The following is a 21,115-nucleotide window of genomic DNA, read 5'->3' as shown; positions in this document are numbered from 1 at the left end:
GGTACAAGCATATGCTGGAGATTTTGCTCATCTAACTAAAAGGACAAGCACATCCTGTCAGACTCATAGATTCTGGTTTCCGTTTACCAAGTATCTGTCTGCCCCTCTTTCCCCCACTCACTTTCTCTGCCTCTATGTTTTCTTCTCTCTCTCTCTCTCTCTCTCTCCCTCTCTCTGTCTCTCTCTAAAAGACTGGGGTCCAGGAAAGGAGAAAATTGGGAATCTCAAAGACTGAAAACACCCAATAATTACTAAAATTTGTCATATTTTACTGTTTTGTATGCAAAAGCCTTGGTATTTTTAAATGGGAAATATCGATCAGAAGGTCAATCCTCATCCTCCTTGAAAGACTTATCAGAACCTCCTCCTGGAGTGACTCTCTGCACTTGGGCACACAATGCAGTTGCTGTGGTTTAGGTCTCCCTCCAAAGTCCCACGTGAGAGACAGTGCAAGAAGGGATTAAATGAGTGACTCCTGTAGGCAGGGAGGGTGTGGCTGCAGGAGGTGGGTCATTGTGGGGGGCATATGCCTTTGCTATATAATTTGTGACTTTAGTCTCTCTGCTTCCTGGAACCATGTCCCTGCCTTCCTCTGCCACATCTTTCCACCATAAAGTTCTGCCTCACCTGGGGTCCTGAGGAATGAAGTCAGCCATCTATAGACTGAGATCTCTGAAATCTTGAGTCCCCCAAAAAACTTTTCCTCCTCTAAAACTGTTCTTGTCAGGTCTTCTGGTCACAGCAGCAAAAAAAGCTGACAGCAGCAGTTCTTCTGTTCTTCTGATGTTTCCACCTTTGTCTCTCTATGTAGTGTCACTTGGTTGTACTAATTTCTTGGCTTCCGTATTCGAATACAGAAGCTGAGTCCCTAAATCTATTCTGAATGCTACTTTTTTTCTTTGTTGTCTCACCCAGTTTCATAACCTTAAGTGCCATCCATTACATTTCCGGCCCCTTACTTTTTTATGGCCCAATTTTCTCCCCTTACTCAATTTCATAAGTATAATTAGCATTTCATAATCAATATATTCTAAATTTAATATGTCCAAAATTTAGCTCCTATACTATATTCTATTTAACAGAAAATATAGTACCTCTCGTTAGTCAAGCCAAAAGTCATCTTGGAGTCTTTGACTCTTCTTTGTCCCATACTTCTGATCCCATTGATTTAATATATACCATAATACATCTGAATGTATAACAATATGTTCTGATTCTTAACATTTCTCAATAATACCACTGCACCTGCACACATCCAAGGCACAATTTTATATTGTGTAAAACTTTACGGTTGTCTATTTCAGCACAATAAAATATCATCACCACTCTCACCTTATTGTTCACTATATCATTATTTATAGTTCTGTTCCAGCCACACTGGACTCTTGGTTTTGTCTCAGAAACTCCAGCTCTGCTTCCCAATCAGGGCCATTGCCATCATATCATCTAACTTCAGCTAAAATACACTATTTTTAGAAAAATTTAATTCTATTGATCATGTCCTCTACTTTGAATAATAGTGTTTTGACAACTGAACATGCAAAAACTCAGTATATATTCATTATGAAATACTAATATCCTTTGAGAAATTTTCTTATAAAGAAATTGGAAAAAGTAAACTATATGATATTTTTTAATATTCATTAATTTTTTAATAATTTCTAATATTTTTATTGTGGAACCAAGTTTCTATATGGAACCATTCTTCTTAAACTTGGAAATTTTAAAAAAATTATAGGTCTTCTGTTGTGATATTATTTATAACTTCTTTTATCTGAAAACTGTTTCGATTTCACTCATATTTGAAGGATATTTTTGCTGGATCTCTAAATCTGGGTTGATACTTTTATTTATTTATTTATTTATTTTTAGCACTTTAGAGACACCCTTCTATTGATTTCTGGTCTTCATCATTTCTGATAACAAAGACCACTGCCATTCCTGTAATCATAACCTATATGCTATGTCATTTTTCTTTGGCTCCTTATAAAGATGTTTTCTTCATTTATTTTGTAAGCTGTATTACTACAATACACAGTCATCCTGTTATCCTTGAGAAATTGGTACCAGGCCTCCCATGGAAATACAGAGGTCCATGGCTATTTTATTATAAACAACATTATATAAAAGTTATGTAATGGCTATTGTATTATATTCAACATTATATAAATATTGTATTATATACAACATTATATAAAAGGCTGTTTTTTTCATATAATCTATGCACATCCTCTTTTTAATTTTAAATCCTTTTTAGACAAATTAATAATTCCTATACAATGTAAATGCTTTGTATGTAGTTGTTATATTGTTTGTTATATTGCATGCTTTGTTCCCATACTTCTTTGTCAAATATCATGGAAAATGAGCTTAAGATAAAATGAACTATATTGAAAGAAAACTATACCATACTTTAAAATCCAACTTCTATAAACAAACCTATCTACTTATCAGTCTTTAATAGTGTACTTAGTATGAATTTAGCTTTCATTATTATATTTAATCTGGAAATATTCATCTTAATAACTCTTCTAAATGTTTTCACACAGAAAGACAAAATTTAATGAGTCAGAAAACTTCTACTTGATATAAGAACATGATTTATCTTTGAAATGCTATATGTTCCTCTAATAATTTTCAAATTCATTTTTCATGTATGCTAAAATGTAATTTCTCATTTAAACACCAGAAAGAAATAAAAAATATGTAAACCTGTATATATTCAAGTAAGTAATTGCTTTTTACACTTACATAACAGGAAAAGTTTCATTTTTGTAATGTGAAAACATTATTACCTGTTTAAACAGTAATAATTGGAAATAAAGACCATCCTTTCTGGACATTAATTTTTATGTCTTTTAAAACGTCAAACCTGACTCCAGCTTTACTGAAAGTTTCTGTCTATAATGCACGCACAGCTCATTAGAAAACATTTAACAACTTCTAAAGGAACAAAACAATATTTACTTTTCTCAGTGTGGATTTTTAAAATGAAGAACCAATCATAACAACTGATACAATTAAATTCAAAAGCTACTGAGTCTTTATCATTATGTGACATTGTTGCATTTCATATTATTCCAAAATAGCTCACACTTTGGTTAAAGCCAAACAGGCAATCAAGGTTGTAAATATAATCAACATGACATCACATCACACATACCATTACATTTGCATATTCAAGAGAAAAAATAATCTTCAATAGTTAAAATAAGAGGTATCAGAAAATAAAATACCGCTATCTAAAGCTATATTCAACTTCTTTGGCATACTGTTAACTTTATACTGAAGTAAAGTTTATAGAAAGATGGTTTGCTTCTTGGGTATTAATTTGTTTATTTCGTATTGAAAAATAAGTAGATTGGAACTCATGAAAAATTACAATAGTGGCTCATCCCTGATTTACTCTGAGACCTAGGGGAAGTCTTTCAATTTCATAGAAACTTTATTCCTTCATTAGAAATTAAAAATACTTTGTATTTAGAGCTTCAAGCTCCTCCCCTCTAGTTATTCATAAAATATATGACAGGTCCTTGTGAACTACTGTCGCCCACTGTCCTTAGAGCACTAGAACTTATTATTTCCATCTTATTATGTTTTGGTACCCATTATCTAATCTCCTGTCATCTGCTCTGAACTCTAACACTCTCTATCTCTCTCTCTCTTTCTCTCTCTCTCTCTCTCTCTCTCTCTGCCTGTTATAACTATTATTCTGATCAAAAAAGACAAGAAGATGAAAACATTAATTACCTCAATTCTATCAGTACATATTGTATACATGTATTTAATTATCACATAGTACCTCATGACCATGTGCTGTTATTACTCACTAATAATTTATTAAGTTTAAGAAGATAGAAATTTTAATGAACATGATCTGATCAGTATACACTCTATAAATATATTGAATTTTCATGTTGCTCCATAAATTATATAATTAATAGTTTAAAAAATAAAATGTATTTTAAAAAATCAAATTCTTAATTTAACTCAATGTCTTTCAAATTTTTTCACTGTGATCATAAGAACACATTTTACTTTCTACTTTGAAATACATATATATGCATATATATGAATTGATATTATATACATTCCAAAAAGTTTTATCAAAAATACCATTATATTGTATAGTTCTCTATTTCCTACATATTCTATATATTTAGAGCTAATCATAAATGACAAAAACACATGAACTAATTCTGATCAATACTAATAAATGGAAATATATTAGTCAAAATGTTTATTACAATTTCTAGCAGCACTAAAATTTGTTAATTCCAAATATGTATATCGCTTTATCATACTTCCCTCCATATACTGATACAAACAATGTTAATAAATATGTTGTTAATATAATTCCCTAGAGATTCAATATATTTATAAAAATCATTCTCTACTGACAACATTTCTTTACAAATAAGTTATTTGTATGGGTATTATTATAAATGATACATTATGTTGATTTATTCCTAAAGAGGATAAAATTTATCTAGTATACCTTTAAGTATTCAGTGTGCTCAGCAAATTTTTTTACTATAAATTATGCAAAGATGAACTTTGTTTTATTGCCTATCAAAATTAATAAAAACCTTTAGGGAAAAACCTAGTTAATTTTATGTGTAGAGTTTGTTATAAAGTTGTTTCAGATTGCCCCTTTATTTTACTTTAATAAAGAGTTCTTTATTAAGAATAATTTTTAGCTAGAGTTCTCCAATACTATTTTATTTTTTGTTCATGAGTAATTAAATTGTTCAAATTTATTTTCATTGATAATGATATTCTCATCACTTTAGTAGACTTTTTGTATAAATTTTTATCAGGGTAAAAAGAAAGACTCAAGGATTTGAAATGTCTCTTTTTAAATCAATAATGCTGAACATTTCTGATCAGTTTTTAATTTTCATCAATATGTCCAAATATCTTTCGTCTCTACCAACTTTATGCTGTGGGAGATCATTTCTTAACAACACTTTTCTTGACCCTGCCTATGGGACCCGGTCTGTGGAGAATGATACTATCTTCTTGATTCTCATTGTTCCTGTTAAATGATTACATTGAGATAGACTTTGATTAACTAAAGTTGATTATTGTTTAGGCTTGTACCAAAGATCAAGTCAAGAACAAGGCTTTCTGTGTCTTTTGTTAAAAGTCCTAAATCAGTGAAATTGAGGCTGAAGATTTTCTCAGTACTGGTCCAGGTAAGGGCTAAAGACAAGTTTCTAAAACAGACATCTAATAAGCTCTATATGACCATTTTCACATACAGGAAAACAGGCATTTTCCAGTAAGAATTTGGAGTATATCTAATGGTACCCAAAGATAGTTATTTGAACTGAGTATTTATGTACTTTTTGTTTGAATGTAAGTCTTCAATATTAATCTAAGCAACACATTATAAAATGCAAATGAGAGGCTGTCTCTAGCAATGTAAAAATGATCAAGAGAAAATGTGGTAATGATTATGTCCAATTTTATTCTTATTGAAAAGTGATAAAACCCTATGCACGTTATGTTGTAATTTAAAGCTCTTTCCTAGCAGAAAAGAAGTTGTATGAGCTCAGGATCGAGTTTATCCTATTCTCTGGAATTATGTCACTACCTCCTTAATGTCTGTCACATAATTCCTAATATCATTTATTAGGCACTTGAACAAGAAGTTCATAATTTTTTTATAATTTCCCTAGGAAATGTATACAATGATTAGCCCCATTTTAAAGAACAGAAAACTGAGAAAAAGGCTAAGTCACTCATTAAGTATTTCATAACTAATAAGCAGCAAAACCAGAATTTGTAGCCATGAAGTTTGGTATGAAGTATCTGCTTTTCAGTGAATAAAACACACACAAATTTTGTAGCATAATTATTACATGGAATTTGCCACAAATATGAGATTATGTTATCACGCAGATTTATTAAAACGTTGATTTTCCTACACTCCTGCATTTGATATAGGTGTGTTTTATTTCATAATTTAAAAAAATAAATTTCATTTTTTCATATTTTTATCTTCATAATGCATCTAAGAAAGTAAATCAGAATAAAATGTTTATGAAGTGCAGAAAAATTGTACTTAAATTATTCTGACCAAATTTTTACATAATTTCTGTGTAGAATATGTCACAAAGTTGTATATTATTCCAGTTAACATATTTTGAGGTGCTTTCAGAGTAAAACAAATTGGAATCTAGTCTGCATGGAGCATGCATTTCTGTCTAGATAGAGTAGAGTAATTTTACCAAACTTATTTTCAGTTTTGATAGAAACAAATGTATATGAAAGTTTATTTGGAGAAAAAAGTGAGGCTCTTAGAATCCTTGAATGAATATTACAGATTGAAAGAGTTCATTTTACTCTCACTCTTTATATACAGAATATATATTTTTGTTGGAGACGTTTATTTGCTATCCCAGAAAAATTGTCCAGTAAACAATGGGCTTTATAAAATTGAACTTGATTTAAGAGTTCAGAATTGGAACTGGGATTAACTTGAGACGGTATTTAAAGCCACTGGACTGAATGACAAATGATATACAGAATAATAGAAGCGCTTGAGATTTTGCCTGTAAGTTACTTAGCAGCCATGAAGATAGAAAGTAGGTAGGAGAAAGTCTGGTATCATGAGAGAGATTGCCTAACTTAAATAATAGATGGAAAATTCTTAAGTGTTTTGAGTGTCACCTTATGATCTACAAGTGGTGATTACAAAATCACATAATAGATATTTCCATTCTAAATAAGCTTACTATCTAATAAGGGTGAGTTAACACATACACAATGCTAAATAACTAGTACCAAGTAGAAATAAATACTTTTCTATTAATTCTTTGTTGCTATAACAAAACACCTGAGTCTAGGTAAACAAAAGAGGTTTATTTAGCTCACAGTTTGGAGAGGCCAGAACATGGCCAACATTTGCTTAGTTCTAGTGAAGGCCTTTTTGGCAAAAACACATGGCAGATGATGCCCTGTTTGGAGCATATGTAAGATCATATGACTATACAGGAAGCCAGAGAGTGAAAGTGGCCAGTCATACTCTTATATAACAACTGGCTCATGAGAACTACCTGGGGCCCTGTGAAAACTGTACCAATTCCTTCCAAGAGCAGGTCTTGCCAAGACTAGGCCCACCTCTTAAAAGGCCCCACCACCTTACAACTTTGTCACACTGAGGACCAAGTTTCCAACACATGATCCTTTGGGAGAACTCATCAAACCACACCCAAACCATAGCCGATTAGAAGAATCAATCTGCAAAACACAAATTCTTGCAATTATTTTTAATAATACTTTTTCTGCTTTTACACTTAGCTTTGAGTTCATATCGTATACAGCTCTGATGGATGTCATCAATTTTTAAACAACAATTTCAATACTGAGATTGCTTTTCTCAGAAACCATTGTTGCTCACCACAGTAAAGGGAGATTTTTAAACTTTCATCTTGTATTATGGACAATATCACAGGAAAAAGGTTTCATCTTCATCAAATGAGAACAGTTCACTGCCGTCAAGTGGTTCAATGGTACCATTATATCTTTTCCAGCATAAAGCACTCAGATGCTATGATAGAAGATACATAAGAATTCTACAAAGAACATACACTTGTGAGTTGGTGAAGTAGGTAAAGAAGCATGAAGTATTCTAGAAGTAGCTGAACATACCAAACAAAAACTGGGTTTCCACTCTGAATAGTTTAAGCCACATATAAGTTTGTTTGTTTTTGTGACAGGGGTACTGCTGATTGAACTCAGGGGTACTCAACTGCTGAGCCACATCCCCAGCCCTATTTTGTATTTTATTTAGAGACAGGGTCTCACTGAGTTGCTTAGCACCTCGCTTTTGCTGTGGCTGGCTTTGAACTCATCCTCCTGCCTCAGCCTCCCGAGCTGCTGCAGGTATATAGGCATGCACCACCACGCCCTAACAGCGTTATTTTTAAGAAAGACAAAATAACTAAGCCATTAGCTATATTATTTAAAAAACACAAAAATGTATGTATAGACAGAACAAAATAAAATATTTTATGTAAGTATGTATGTGTACATGTGTGTCTATTTCCTACATAGTGAGTCAGAATTAATGTAGTCTTTTCAATAAATTAATTCTAACTTTAAAATAAGTAATAACAATTTTAGAGGCTGTATTTGATTTGGTAAACCTTGTGGATATTAGCAAGTAGAACAGTTGCTATGGTTTCAATACGTATTCCCCACATTTCCATGTGTCAGAGGCTTGTTTTCCAGGATGACACTATTGGGAAGTAGTAGAACCTTTGAAAGGTGGCCCTTGTGGGAGGTCCTCAGGCATTGGAGGTGTGCCCTTGTAGGGGACTGGGACCCATTTTCTCTCAGTTTTTTGCTTCTTGGCCATGAGGTAGGCGGTTTTGATCCACCACATGCTTTCACCATGATGTGCTTGCCACAGGACTCAACCAATGGGGTCAATTGATCATGAGCTGAAACCTTCAAAACTGTGCAGCCAAATAAGCCTTTTATCTTTGTAAGTTTATTTTCTCAGGTATTTTGTTGTAGTGATGAAAAGTTGATTAAAACAGCAGCATAAAAGTTTTTATCTCAACATAAAAATATTAAATATACTTATGGGATGGCATTTCTATAGCTGATAACATGTATCCACTGGCCCTCCCAAGCCAAGGGAAGCAGACAATAGTATTTTTATTCAATAAAGTCAATATGGACTGTGATTTAGATTTGGAAGTATTGTTTTTCTTTAGTATGATTGTGTGCAAACTGATCCAACCGACAATTACTTGAGTCTTTTTACCCTCCATGTGCTACAGTATAATTTTCCCAAGTAAAATGTCTGAAGGGACAAAAACCTGACTCAATCTCGTACAAACTGTATTTACAAGGAGCCTTTCACTGTCATTTCATCCTCAGATATCATCAGGTGATATCATGGATGGGAGACAAGTGGTAATAATTTTCACTGTATTCCTTTTGAATTTGTCTCACATGTAATCCTGTAATAGGTGACATCTGTTTTGCTTTTCTCTACTTGAAGTAGAGAAAACTCGAAGTTTCAAATTTGTTTTTACCTGATCATGATGCTTACCTGTAAATTTCCTTTAACTCCTTGTAGCCTCTTTCCAGTAAGGAAGTACTGACAAACATCTGCATTGTATAGAGCTTGGAGAGAGCCCTGGCCGTTAATGGGATCTCTAACTATCATATTACTGTATTTCCTTTAAGAGACGGAGTTAGTGGTATTATTCTAATACCACTAGCCTACAGAAAATATAGTCGGTCATCAGTCATCAGAAGTTAGTGCACAAATCATAAAGTACATGGTGCCCAAAAAGACAGCCCTTGTTTTAGATGGTAACTACAAGTTGGTTTATTCTTTTATTTGTATCCATTATTCTTTGAACAAAGACATAATTTTTTCAACTCCATTATTGTCTTACGGGATCGCCATTCTATAAACAGTGTGTCATTGACCTAAACAACATTATGCAGTGAATGACAATATCTAGCATCTGTTGTAGAACACACACTTTGAAAACATACTACCAATTGTTTTAACAAGGTTGTCTATAGTGTGCATTTTTAATACTGGATAAAGAGAAAGGAAGATTTCAGGTACATTACTAATAAATTAACCAAACAAACTCATAAAATACCTTGCTGCTATTTGTTGTTTGTTTTGTTTGTGGATTTATTTTTTTCCATTATCAAATACTTGATTTTTTTCCATAACCTAAAAATAAATGATAGCATTTGCAAATAAAGAATAATAATCAAGGTATGAGCTGTGTAGCTTTCCTCTATCATACACTTCTTCCATAATGCTCTACCTCACCTCTGGCCCAGAAAAACAGAGTTGGTTGACTATGGACTAAAACTCTGAGACCAAGAATCCAAAATAAACCTTTTCTCCCTCTAAGTTGTTCTTGTCAGACATTTTGATCACAGAGACAAAAAGTTGATTAACACAATCTTTTGTTGGCGGGGGGGAACATATTTAAGCCTCTTGAAAGATAAATGATGACAGCACTTTTCATATCACTTTATGATACTTGTAACTAAGAAAGTCTGTAAAATGAATGTATTTGAGAAGTCAAACTTAGAAATGTACACAGTAAGTATGATATGCCTTTGACAAACAGTGAGATAAACACTGAAACTGATAACACATGAGGGTACAACAACCAGTAACATTATCCAACAGAGGAATTCTCTAGTGAGATTAAGAAATAGAACAGTTTCAGTGAGATTAAGAAATAGAACAGTTTCAGTTTATGAAATGATACTATATTCATAGAGACATGTTATTTAAGTGAAGGATTTACATTTCAATTTTTGAACCAGAAGTTATGTTAAATGAAAGCAAATAATTCAGAATAACTTTTTGTGATATTTTGTAGCAATTTACATTCTTACATCCTTTTTGTCTTCTGGGTTACATAATTCACTCACTTATCAATATTTCATAATAAAACTAGAGATGAATCATGATACACATAGAGACAGTAGGATATTAAATGACTCAATATTCTCAGTAGACTAAGAAGCTACTATTTTAAGACAAAAAATTGTAGTAGGGAAGAAAATTTTGTTGTTACATCTGATTTTGAATTCTGCAAATAAAATAATCAGTATCAAATTCGGTCCCCCCCTTTTTTATATGTACATATATTTACACTTAAGTTTGATGAATGTTATTGGCTTTGGGAGAAAAAAACAGAAATGAATATTACTGTTCTAGTATCAGTCATGCTTTACTTTTAAATTTCAGAATTATTTTTAGATAAACAAACATTTCTCCCAATGCAGAGAGCCTGTCCACAATATTTTTAATGGTCAACGATATCCTTCTCACTAATTCTAAGAGTAAGCAGTTGGTTTCTTTAGAGAGAAGCCATTTTACTGCTGGCTTCTATCTAACAGGAAAAACAATTTGGTGTCTTCATCCTTCTTATTCCCCAGGTTATTTTCATGTGCTCACATTCGCTGTGATTTCTGAAATAAGCAAGATGGGGTATTTCCTCTACCTTTTATGATCAGCCTTTCCAGGATGTGAAGAAGCTTTTCTAGATGAATTTCTCCACCCCAACCATCTTCCAGTTAAGAGCACAACTCCCAGGGTCAGACTTTAGGGTTCCAAACTTGAAGGCTTCATTTGATAGCTAATTGACCTTTAACAGGTTTCTTTCCAGTTAAAAGCCTCAGTTTCCTGTCTTTAAAATGATAAACCACAGCACATTTCAACCCTAGGATGTTGCTTCTACTAATTGACATTAAAAGCAAAACAAGACAAAAAAAATTCCTGGCACAGATGATGAGTTCAATGAATGTTAGCTGCTTTGATGAATTTGAAAATAATATTTTCTCAATAATATTTACATTATGTGTTGTAAATGTCTTATTGAAATAAAAAGATAGTATTTTAACATCTAATTCCATATTTTACCATTTATCTTATTTCAACTATTGAATTCACCTAATCATTCTATCATCATATCAAAAATGAGTTAAATTTGTCCAAATCTATCTTCAGCTAATAGTTTTTAATGATATTTTTTTGTGTGTGGCTTTTTTCAATAAGCACATCCAAAAATATCTTCCAGTAATGTGTTCTCAAAAGTTGTGAAGACTTTGCATCTCAAACATACTTTTCAGAACTTGTCTCATTTATTACTTTTTAAAATCAGAACAAATATACATAACCCCAGTCTTCTGCTAGTCTTATATTTCTGAAATATATGATAATTAATGTCTCTCCTAAATTCAGGTGAATCTAAGAACATTTTTCAGTACCAAAAACCAAATATTGTTATATTGACCTATTATTAAAATATGATGGTAGAAGTATTTTATAACTAAATAAAATTTCATGAGGCAAGTTCAATAAAATTCTACTTTTAAAAAATGAAAATTTTTGAAAATCAAATGTTAGTTAAAACCTATAATTTTTGAATAATATCAAAATTTATCAACATTCATTTATTCTCTGACTAATTACCTCAAAATTTGGTTTCTCTATTCTTTTCCTGATTGTATTATTTTCTTCAGAATTGTCCAGAGAGGAAGATTACCCCCCTCCACTACATTAACATTTTCTACTCAAGGGCTGATTGCAATATTATGCAAAGTAGAACTCACCAAAAATAGTTGAAAGACAGAGAGGGCACTAAATAATGTATCCCAAATCACTCCAGATGTGAGAAGCTTCCTTTGAAATGCCAAATGCATGGTTTTGAATGCCCTATTAATATATATTTAGTGGGTTGATGAGCTATATTATAATATAAATTGTGAATTGTTTGATGTGTTCTTCAACTTCAGTTCTAATTACAATGTAGTCAACTCTTGATTATCCATTGTAATAGGGACATGATCAGTAGAGATAAACAAAATCCACAGATTTTTCCCACACTTTCAAAAACCAATCGTTTTTCCATTTTCTGTTTTTCACATGCAACCTTTATTTGCCCTCCACCTTCTATTACCTTCCTCAAGAAAAACTAAGGAAATAAACTGAAATCTGACAGGCTTAAGTTAGCATTTGTCTTACATTTAGTAAAAATGGCTGAATTTTAAGGTGGTATTTGAAATTTCTATGCAAAGACATGGATATTTGAAGTATTAAATGAGTATATTCTAATCATGGTTTCACTTTACATTTTTAATATGAAATAATATGTACTTATTACATATTCAGAAAAACCATCAGGACTATTCATGATACATGCATTATGTATTTGTAAATTTGTCCTATCAACATAGGATCAGAAATTTGGATATGTTTAGATTTCTCTTTCTTCTGTTCTTTAGGATTCTTGACCACCTATAGTAAAACACCCCAGGTCTATCTCTAATATAAACCTTGAGGAAAGGCCAAAGGATTTAAAGTAAATAATATAAATGCCAAATTGTCTATAATCCTCTTTCCTCTGGAACCAGAGAGCTACAGAAAATAGGAAATACCTTTAAAGATTCTAATAAAAATAATTTTCAAGGGTTAATTTCAAAAATATGACAAGTTTTTTTAATAGTTTAGAGACCAGTCTAGGTCTTGCTAACTTCCTACAACTAATTTCCAGTAAATGGGTTCCTGACTCCAATTTTAAGTGGACTCAGATCTGTGATACACTTACCTGATTAGAATCATCTTCCTAGCCCCAGGTTATGTTCCTCCATGGGACTGTGTGAATGGGATATGGACTACTCTGAGTCCAAGACAGAGTCACTCACTTGCCTACTGGCCTCCTCCATTTCCTTGTAACTTCATGCACTTCTTTTTTTTTAACATTTTAAAAATTTATTTTAATTAGTCTTCATGCAGTTCTCTAAGAGCCTGCTCTGTTGCTATCATCAGACACATAAGGCTGACCAATTATTAACCAGTCCTCTCAGAAGAAAAATATAAAATGGAAAACTTAAAAAAAATAATACTCAAATAAAAGAACTGTTCTAATTTGTTCTAGTATTAGGTATAGGAAACTCACAATGTTATAACCTGCATATTAAAAGGAGAATGCAAGCTATCTGCTCATGTCATCATAGGTCCTTATATTTCACTAAAAGAGAAGCTTAGCCAAGACATGCATTTTGTCTCCATATTGAGCCTTCACTGGGTTTTTGCTCCTCTGCAGAACAAAGATATTACTTTTTTTTTTTGCTAGATACTTATCTCTATTTATCCTCATCCAGATGTTTCTAGTTTCAGATGATTCCTCACAATGCTCATTTGACTGAGGCTGTAGAGCTTAAAAGTTCTTAATGAATTATGTTATACTGAAATAAGAGTGTGCTAGGAAGTGCAAAAAGTTGTCCATTTCAGTATAAGGAAAGCAGTGAAGTGATAGTGTGTAGCTAGGAAGTGAGAAAGAGGTAATAAATATCACATGTGTGTAGAAGAGAGAAAACATCATATTAAGTGGATCCCAAAGATGTAAAAGAAAATTAAAAATAGTATTGGCAAAACCTAATTTAAAAAGGCCTTTTTGAACCTGCCATGATGTGAGAAAAGAGGGGAACTATTTGGGAGAACCTCATAAATAAATAAATACGCGCTGCCAGACTTGCCAAGAAGTATTATGGAGCATATGCTGACTCTATACTGTGTCTTAGCAGAGAGCACAAGAGTACTTTACTCTCACATTGAAAAATTTTTCTGAGCAAAGAAGGAGAAATCTGTAGAGATTTGGACAAACCCATCACAGCTGTGCCAACATATGGCAAGCTGATTAATACATGTGTCACTGGAAATAATGAACCACAAGAAAATGTTATCCACATAAACTGTTTATTTTTAAAATGCAGGCCTCCTTCCAAACTGTATTTTTCAACTTCTCCATCAAATGATAAGTAAAATGTTAAAATCCTTGAATTCTCAAAGATTTCTAAAGAAGGTTATAATTTAAAAGATAAGGATATTTGAATAATCATATTCTAATTCACAACATCAGTAGATTTTCTTTTCATGTGCCTTTTATCCTATAGGAATAACTTCTAATAGAGGCCAGAAGTATTGGCATATGTAATATTTGCCCCAGAAATTTATAATACAGTTTGTTAATTTGTAAGCGCCATTTTTTTTGGAAGTAGAAATCTGAAATATTTGACATTGTGGCATATCTACTCAATGGCAAGGTTCTAATACATGCATTTTCAGTGAGTAGATACTGGCCATAATGGTTGTTGAGGGACAAAATATCTTAAATATTGCAATGCTTTATGGTTTATGGTTCCTCAAAGGACCATTTAGATAAACAGATAAAAGGTACCTCTGCCATATTAAGAGTTTAAACAGGATGAGAGAATAAATAGGAAAAAGAAAGATCTATCAAACTCCTTAATAGATGAGATCATGAAAATTAAATTTTATCATCTATGGATTAATGCATCTGTAGTTCTAGATAGAAGCTGTCCATCCATAAGATTAGAACCAGCCATAAGAATCAGAACAAACAGCAAGAATGTAATTGCATAGCATGAAAAATAGGTAAACATATAGCACTTATTAATCTGGAGTTAGTGTTGTAGTAGACATTTAGAAATTAAAATGCACAGATAAAGAATCTCACAAAACTAGAGTATAGTTACCAGATGAAAGAGAGGGCACTCAGTTTAATTTGAATTCAAGATAAACAACTATAAATACTTTGGGACATACTCATGTTAAAACATTATCTTCTATCTTAAATTCAAATTTAATTCTCTACACTGTGTTTGCATTCAATATTTCTGGTAACTTTTCTACCAAAATGCCAGTTATCTATAGGAAAAAGATAAAAGTGCATAATGATCTTAAAACTTTCATTTATCTATCTAGACATTCACAGTTCTTACAAAGGCTCTCTTTTTTTCCCTAAATTTAATTTGTAAGCTAACTAATTTGTCTAAATTCAAAAAGGCTAAACTACTTATCTGTTTTTCATGCCCTCCCATCTCTTTGTACCATCACTCTTATCTCTGTCTGAGATTAACCTAATTCTTTGCTTTCATAGAAATTATTAAGAAATGAAGTGTGTATGTACCAACAAAATACATACATAAGCATACACAGGGAATACTTAATGACCCTCTTTATTAAGCGGGAAGGTGGTGGGTATTCCATTTGCTCCTCATCTAATGAAACATGGTTGCTAATTTGCAATTGGTAGATAGGTTGACACAGACTGGTTTATAATAGAAAAAATAGCTGGGTCTTGTCTCCTACCCATAGATAAAACAATAATATACTGTCAATCAGCTGACAGTTCTCCTTGGCTTTCATACTTCCATGGGTTGTAAATTTCTTGTCAAATGAAGATCATGTATTTTCATAGGCATGGGCTGTTCTTAGGCTTTCAGAGAAAATTATTCCATATCCTGCTTTGTTTCTTGATATATTCCTCCATATCATTCATTATTCTTCATACTTATAATCAAGTACACCTACAGCCTGTGGAGCTAGATGAATGTCAGACTTAATCATTCACTTCCTTTGGGGAAACATCAAGACTGTATCTGAAAATAGGAAATCTATTCGGTAATGGACCCTCTCCTAACCTCCATTTCCAACATAAAAATAATCGGGAATTAATTTAATGCATATAAATTAGCATTAGTTGTGTAACTGAAGAATTGAGATTCACTGTCTAACAAAAGACTAGTGTCTTAACAGTCTTTAATTGAATCCCATTTTCATGAATAGTGATTGGAGCAAAGTAGAGAGAACAAAAGGGAAATGCCCACATTAATTTAAAATTTTTATTTTTTTAGTGTGAATTTTTCTACTAATTTAAATTTTTAAAATATTTCATTAAAATAGTATTTGTCTTGATTACTATTTTGTGTCTCCTTAAGTTTTGCATCCAAAGCTAGTGCTTTGATTGACTCACTCATTTTACCCTAGAAGAGGTATAGTCAAGTACAAATTTCTTCCTTTAACTTAATAAATAGGTGGATAGATTATTTCCATGATTAAATTAAATGTAGCTGTGATGTCTGTCTTAGAAAAATATTTGGATAAAGACATGATTTATAAGTACTTTTTCCTTCTTCAATAACCAAAATATAGTGTTCTGCTCTTGTAGGTGACAGGTGACAGGATTGTTTTTTTATTTCTCTAACTCAAGACCAGTCTAAATCTCTTTAACCAATTCCCAATTTTGTCCATACTGTCATTACTGAATAAAGAAAACACTTTTTCTTTTTTGAAGACCAAGTAAAAACTGAGTTACTAGAAGGACCAGAGAAGCATCATAAAGCTTCACTACTTATAAAGAATTCTTATAAAGAATTTTTATTTTTTTCCCTGTGACACAGAACACAATTTTTAAAATCAGAATATTTAAAAAATCTCATTGTTTATCACTGGTGTTCTTTCATGCATCCTTTATCAACTATAAATAATATCACAATTTGACTAAAATGTTTCCTTAAACATGCAATCTAATATTAAAATGAACTCCCTTTGTGTGGGAGTCGGGTCTGAATCCCATGTACAGTTCTAAATGGATAGACACAGGAATCAGAAGAAAATCAAGTCTTCCAATATTGTGCACAATGTACAAAATGTTGTCATTAATTTTCACTGTACAATTTTCTGTATTTTACAAATTATATAGATAAGTTCAGTGTAAGTAGGGCCCATGGAGCCTCCACATATAATTTAAATAAACAATAGACCACTGTTGTATTTTTTTATTTTATTTTCTGTACCAGGGCTTGAACTCAGGGGCACTTGACCACTGAGCCACGTCTCTAACCCTATTTTGTATTTTATTTAGAGAAAGGGTCTCACTGCGTTGCTTAGCACCTAACTTTTGCTGAGGCTGGCTTTGAACTCGCAATCCTTCTGCTTCAGCCTCCTGAGCCAGTGGGAATACAGGTGTACACCACCATGTCTAACTGTTCCATATTCTTTTTTTTTTAAACAAATCTCTTATAAAATCTTAGGGAGACTCAGTAAATAAAGACAAACCACTTGTCATTACATCTAAAACTTCTCTCAGGGGTCTGTGTAATTGACCATATTAAGATAGCAGTTAGATGAAAGTGAAAAGCCACTGCAGAGCTGCTTAACCCAGCTTTTAAGGAAACAACTATATTCCACATTTCTCAGGCTTTAAAAATAATGGCATTGAAAATCATTAAAATAATAATACTTCTGTGGACTACCAAGAATATGTGGTATAGTCATGGCTACCTTTACAACATACCTTTAAATTTTCTAATAAATATGTGTTTTCACAAAAATTTTAAAAAATTAAATTTGAAACAAAATTATAAAATTAAATACAAAAAATTAAAATTGCAATCAGTTTTTGTCTGAATGAGTCCAAACCAGCCTTCATAGATTCTAATAATGAACTAATTACCCAATTTTTCAGTCTGATCTGAGGAAACTAGAGAATATATTAAAAAGCTAATTTTTTGTATAATGTGGTGGCTGAATGAGAGATATTTATTTTTACAGTGGTGATAATTAAGCTGAAACATATTTTTGTATTGTTCTACAGGGTCTTTTAAAAATTCAGATTTTTTTATTATTAGTGATCAGTTTCATTTCCCAATACCCTGTTCCTGTCACTCCAGCTTACATAATCTGTGCAACATATAATTAATGCTGATAATACATATTGTTCTCTTGGAATATATATCAAATACTTTCTCAAAATTCATGAGCTCATTCTAACAACACAAGAATTTTCTCAACAAAATGTCTCCAATATGTTCATTTTCTAAATCTGAATTTTCTTAACTTCTGGAGTTATGTATTCAGCAGCAATGCTACTACTACTACTACTACTACTAATAATAATAATAATAATAATAATAATAATAAGTAAAGCAGAGAGATCCATGGTTTAAGGGAAATATAAGATCCATTGGGTTTAGGATTTTAATATTTGATTTAGAAACTTCTGGGCTCTAGTAGGTACTGGTGGTTTTTCACATTGACAAAATGGAAAGATTTGGAGGACTGGAATAATGTCACCAATGACTCTTGAAAGACAACTCTAGGTGCTGTGTAAATGTAATGGCAAAGTCTTCTCTGAAGACTGGGGACTGATGCAATCCATGGCCACCTAGAGCCATGGTGCTATCCAAAGTCCAAACCCCAATGAAGTGGGCTAACTCTGATTTTTGCAGTCCTGTGCTAGGGTGTAAAGCAGACCCAGGATGAACTATTCTAGCTTGTGTTCGTTTTTTTATAATGTATAGATCACTAGTTTATATCTGGATTCTGGTATAATTTTAATATTTTTTGCTGTTCAAATTAGGGGAGAGAATTTTCCATCTTGATTCTGCTTAGACTGATACAATGATCTTCAAAATATTTGTATTGGGCTAATTCTTACAGACTGGCTATTTTCTCTGATATTTTGGTAAAACTTCTCTTCATTTCTTTCCCCACTTTCTTTTCCTCCTCTTCCCAGGAGGCACTAGGCAAGACTAAGAGAACAAGGATTTACATCATGTATTTCTTCCCTGGTGATGAATAATTTCCCCTTGCTATATTTTTGTACTTTTTCCGGGAACTCTTTTTTGTTAAGTCTTATTTTTCTTCTCTTTGAATGATTCCTGATGACCCATGTATGATTTATACTATGGTAAACACAGCTCAGTTTCTGAAATTTAGATACTGAATCTATGTACTTTGGGGAAATTCTTCAGAAATATGCCCATGAACAAAATTGTTTTGAAAGAATTGAATATTAAATGTCCATTCTGGATATGTATTGTTTGGTTCCCTGTATATGTCAACAAATAGTCATAAAACATTTAAAAAATATGTTAAGAGCTAATCTTGTTGCCACAAAGGACCACTAGCCTAGCTACTTGAAGAACATTTTACCAACTATACAGGGAGGGAGGGTGAGTGGTGGGAGAAAGAAACCTGTCTTCCTGTATTTTATTAGTCTTTGGGAGGAAGTTTTATCAAAATGCTTCCCCTTAACCCTGATTTGTAAAATGCTCTAAGGAATTTAAACTATACATTTTTTTAATGTACTTAACTATTTCCAGAATTCTAGTCTCAATCACCCGTTAGTATTTCTTTTTTTAACCAAAGTTACTTAGTAATGAAATAAACATCATGGACATTTTTCATAGAATAAAATGCAATTAATACAATTTTTCAAATTTCATGCTGTATTAAATGGAATATATAAATAAAGGGAACATTTCTTTCCTTTCCTTTTGATTAACCTTGGCCTTTATAAAGGAAGCACAGGCAGAATCTTTACTCAATAATCCCAATAAATAAAATTCTAGAGGAATAAAAACAACTTGGTTTTTATGGTTGTAGGGTAGATGTAGAATTTGAATTTGAAAGTCATTTTGAAACATGCTACTTTTGAGTTAATTTCATGTAAATGACTATAGTGTAATAATTTCTTTATTCTGTTAGTCTCCTCATCTCACTTTTGACTCTCACAAGTTATATGTCTATAAATTTAGAAATTAAAATATCAAAGACTGTGAACATTTACTTTTGCTTCTAGCCTTCTCATGATAACCTAATCAATAGGGACTTACTAACACCACAGGACAATGTCCTCCAACAAAAAATAATAGATACTACTAAGATTTTTTTTGAGTCCTTATCTATATACAAAGCTAAATATGTAGATCTACAAAAACGAAGTGACAAGCTACCATTTTGGGTGTAGTAATATATTCTTAGTGCTCTTTACCCTAATGCATCTCTGGGGTGACATGTGAACACACTTCAGCTGTGCCACATAAATACATTTCCAGAAGACTCTATATATTTTCTTCAAACTTACTGATTCTCAGAAGCTGTGACTTTGACCTGCTCATCACATCCAATTGATAAAAACATGCATAGGTTATACATTCATTGTAGAAACTTCACTCTACACATTTTTTTAAAAGAGAAGAAATATACTTTACTTGATAAAAAAATCCTTTCAAAAAGAAACTGTCAAAGCGAAGAAACTTGTCAACTAAGCAGTAGCTATGACTGTGTAAAGCATTATTCATTTAAGCCATTCTGGCAGATTCAAAAAAGAATTCTTAAAAAAAATGCCAGAAATAAAAATGATTTCTGAGACTTGCAATTGAACACTTTTGTACTTTACTTCCAAGTCATAAAAGGGAAGAGGGGAAGAGGAGAAAATAAAGGAAGAAAGTAGGCAAAAGGAAAAGTAAAACATATTTAAGAATTTCTTTTATTAATGAACTCTACAATATCCCTATTATTTTGGTTTTTTTTAATGAGTGAACATGCATTTATAATTCCATATAATATGCAAAAGTATGGAACCTTTATGGTACTAGGATATTGTGGACAAGAATATATCTACAGTTCCACTGGCTGAATACTACTGGGAATCTCAGCAGTATGTCTACTTAATGATAGCTGGATTGCAGGTGAACTGGAACATTTGTTTGGATGGTCCTTATGAAAATACAGTAAAGTAGTAAATCAGACTGGAAGAAATAAATAGGTAGCATGTTCAGTCCAGGGCAACCTGGGAGACATATGTGATTAGGAACATTTGCAAAGATGTGGGAAACTCTCTTGAAACTCAGGGAACTGTAATATCTGGAGACTACTAACAGTACGGTACTGTTAGCACCTTTTGACTTTAAGAAGCAAAGACCTGTCTCTAAATATGGAGTGAGAGGGATA

This window comes from Ictidomys tridecemlineatus, chromosome 10, assembly GCF_052094955.1.
Source record: "Ictidomys tridecemlineatus isolate mIctTri1 chromosome 10, mIctTri1.hap1, whole genome shotgun sequence".
Taxonomy (NCBI): domain Eukaryota; kingdom Metazoa; phylum Chordata; class Mammalia; order Rodentia; family Sciuridae; genus Ictidomys; species Ictidomys tridecemlineatus.
This window is presented reverse-complemented; position numbering follows the sequence as displayed.